This window comes from Hyaena hyaena, unplaced genomic scaffold, assembly GCF_003009895.1.
Source record: "Hyaena hyaena isolate Hyena2069 unplaced genomic scaffold, ASM300989v1 scaffold_746, whole genome shotgun sequence".
Lineage (NCBI taxonomy): Eukaryota > Metazoa > Chordata > Mammalia > Carnivora > Hyaenidae > Hyaena > Hyaena hyaena.
Window position 1 is genome coordinate 965,889 of NW_024081371.1, and position 3,846 is coordinate 969,734.

General features: G+C 38.9%; 1 long non-coding RNA gene across 1 annotated transcript; it reads left to right on the plus strand.

Annotated features, from left to right (window-relative positions):
* Positions 1 to 2,133: 2,133 nt before the first annotated feature.
* Positions 2,134 to 2,699, plus strand: LOC120220931. Its single transcript, XR_005525692.1, has 2 exons — positions 2,134 to 2,256; positions 2,442 to 2,699. It is a non-coding gene; the product is annotated as an uncharacterized LOC120220931 (long non-coding RNA).
* Positions 2,700 to 3,846: the final 1,147 nt, after the last annotated feature.

The window sequence follows — 3,846 nt, forward strand, 5'->3', positions numbered from 1 at the left end:
GGCTGCTGGGACAAACTATTTTCCGATATAGTTACGTAAAGCCAAAAGCCGTCAGCAATTGTATTTACCATTGTGAGTTGCATTTCAAATCTTATTCTCTCTGAGATACTCATTTTAATGAACCAGAGATGCTCACTTCAAAAATATATGGTCTTGCATGTAAGGATCTTCAAAATATTTTTATACTTTCTGGTAGCATTACCACATTTCTTCCTGAACATATTTTGATTCCTAACTTAGATCCTACTATAGCCAAAACTCAAGTTGGCAAGTGGCAAAATGCTTCATTATAGTGAGTTTTCAAGACCTTGTTGTCTTGATCCACCAGGAATAGACTGAATTTTGGGAACCGTGGCAAATGGATAAAATCTTTTATGATGTTTGTCTTCAATCTTTCTGAAGAATACAGGTTGCCAGCTGAATGAAATGACATAATGTTAAAGTTGAATTTTTTCAGCTTAACTTTCTGAAAGCCAGGATGATATAAGGCAGGGGAAGCTCAGAAAATTGAAACTTCCATTGAATCCAATTTTACTCCCATTGAATTTCTTTTTCTTTCTGCCACATTGTTGAGGTGCTCACCAATGGTGTGAATAACTAACGACAGAAGCGAGATGAGGTAGCCTTCCCTGTTACATGTGCGTTGAGACTGGTGCATACTTGTATTGGAGCCGTAAGTTCATTGTTTTGTAATTGTGTTTTCCCTCTGGACCAGGGGTTGACACACTACAGCCTGCAGGCCAAACCATGGTCACTCCTTGGTTTTGTAAATAAAGTTTTATTAAAAAAACAGCTCTATGCATCTGTTTATGTATTGTCTATGGCTGCCTTTGTGCTGCAGTGGCAGAGTTGAGTAGTTTTAACAAAGACTGTATGGCCTGTAAAGCTTAAAGATTTACTATCTGACCTTTAACAGAAAGTGTTTTGTTATACCTTCTCTAGAATATGAGTTCTTGAGAGGTCCAGACTCTTATTATCTATAAATCTCAAGTGCCTATCATAGTACTTGGTATGTAATAGTAGTTATTCACTGTCATTATTGAAAAGCATCAGTGACATTGAGATTTGCTTACTATCTCTTAGGCATTATGTATTAAGTGCTTTTGATGAGGGAGCATAAATGGTAGGGTTTGGGGGTGAGGGTAGGTAGGGTTTGGAGGTGATGGCCAAGAAAGAATTCTTAAAGACATCTTTGGTGCAAAAGTTGATTTTGTTAAAACGCGAGGACCCATGGGCTGAAAGAGCTGCATTGGGGTTGTGATGGGTAACTGATTATATACCTTCAGGTTGGGAGAGGATTAGAGATAGAGTATGTTTTGAAAGTATTCTGGAAGCAAGATTTCCAGGACCTTGAGGGGCTAGGCCTTACTAGGAAAACCCCATTTCTTACTACTTAGTAAAACCTCGGTCATGAGACCTTTCAGATGTGTATCAGGGGGCCATAAGCTTGGAGTATGATTGCCAGCATGTATCTTGGGGGAGTTGAGATCAAGGAAGTTTCCAAAGGGATTTTCATATGTTAAAGTAGACTTACAGGATTCTGGGGGTCAGAATAATGTTAAGCCAAGATTCCCTTTTGCCCTTAGCAAAGTGCCATTATCAAGGCAGCTGAGCTCCTAGAGGGAGGTCTCTCTGCCTGTTTTAAGGACTTGTCAATGCGCTGTAGGCAGTAAGGGAATTTAATTTTTCATTTGCTTTAGTTTCCCACATCACCATGGCAAGCACTTAAACCCCTTTCCATTGTTCTTGGGTAGCCAAGAATGTCTGAGGAATATCACACATATTCCACCTGGGTGTGCGGAGGGGAAGATGTTAGCTAGTCCTGTGCCCTTAGCTTTTAGTTACATTATCTTATGTATTTTTTACAAACAACCCTATGAGTGCTTATGCTATTATTGTCTCTGTTTTAGAGGTTAAGAAATTAAAACAGAGAAGCTTAATGATTTTCGAAAAGTCACACAGCTTTCGTGTAGTGGGGCCAGTATTCATGACTTCAAATCCTAACAACTGCTCTAAGGACTCTAGAAAGGTTAGTACAGCAAAGCAGAGCACCTGAGTTACCTACAAATTACATCAGAAAGAAGGGTTCTAAGAGTGACGTATGCTAGGGGTTACCATTCTAGAGGGCTGAGCCTTTGTGAGATGAGAAAATGTTTCTTGTTTCTACATTTTTGACCCCATCTTTCTGTGGCAGTAGTACATTCTGAGTGTGTTTTTTGCCAGGCAGAGCTAAATGGAGGGATAACCTGGGCCAAGGTGAGTCCTCAGTGGGAGGAAACAAGGAAGGCTGCTTGACTATCTCTGGTCAGATCTCAGGGCTCTTTGAATTCTATGCAGTTCAGCTTGAGTGGGTAAGGGCCAGGTGAGTATTTAGAACGGAAGTCCTAGCTGTGGTAACAATCACACCTTGGCTGGTTTGAATACTGTGTCATATCTTGCAGGAACCGCATTGAGGCAGTGAGGATTTGGATTTGGGATGGTATTGACTGAGCCATGGGAGCCCAAACATCTGCCAAAGCCAGCAACAGGAAACCTCAACAGCTGGTAAATGACCTGCAAACACTGCCTGCCTCAAATTGCAATAACAATGAAGAGATCGCTTTTTCACAAAGTGGAGAGTAAATATAAGGAATTTACGGACTGTATTAGCCTCCAGAGATTTTTATGAGCAGAATAAAAAATGACAGAGATCCATGAAATATTTCAATACTATAATCAGTTATTAAAGGGGAATTATGTGCTCAGAATATATTTATGGAATGAATAAATAGTAAGGTCACCGAGTTTATTGACTGTGGCAAATACTCAGGCCCCTAACAAAATATTATTATTTATGTAGCTAAACATATATATTAGTTTAGCATACATATATATATGTATATATATATATATATCTCAGAATGGCTCATTGATTTGACTAAGCATAGAATTTCATTTTCCATTATATGTTTTTTTAATTATTAAAGATGAACTGGAGTTCTGTTATGATGAGTCTTGAACAGGAGTCTGAAGTATTATTATCAAATGATTTGATAGTCTCAAATAACCTAAAGCTATTTCCTGATTGTTTATTGATTCCTCCTGGTTTATTTCCTGGTATTGTTATTCTTCCCGTCTTCCACTATTCCCCTAACCACAGAGGACTGTGGACCAGCGTCTATGCACAAATCAGCCCTGAGACTAGATGAGAAACCTGGAAAGCCTCATTACATTTCCAGGACACCAGAATAAGAATCACTGTGCCAGCTTAGTCATTTACTGAAAAGCAAAACCATTTTACTTTCGATTTCTCTTGTTACCACCTCAGGGGTCCTGGGAAATCTTCAGAGTCCTTTGTTGTCCTCACTTATTCTGTTTTTCTTGAAGGATGAATGCACTCGGTTTGTTTTTATGTACAATTTTCCTCAATAAACTCTGAAACTACAATCTGGAAAACATGTAATTATGGAAACAAGCAAAGCAGTAATCATTTTGCATAGAGCACCGAAGGCCTGCAACTGTGGCAGTTAGTGTGGCACACCTAGCTGAGACCAAATTTGCACGGTGCTAATGGCATAGTGATGATTCCGTGTGACTCAACAGAATAGAAGGTCTCCTAATCTGAAATGACTTGCAAATAATAAGCCAGAGAAAGCCAGCAGGATTTCTTCTGTGACCTGGCAAATGTGTGTGTCTTCTCCTCAGAAATCACTGCTTAATTTTTTCTTTTATTTGTCTAATCATCAGTGAAAGGCTTTCATAATATTTCTACTGTGAGTTTTTAAAGCATTGTTCATCCTGATAAATGTCATATGCTTCATTTTGTTCTCCTAACATCTCTTTAAGGTGAGTATGAAGATATTTTTC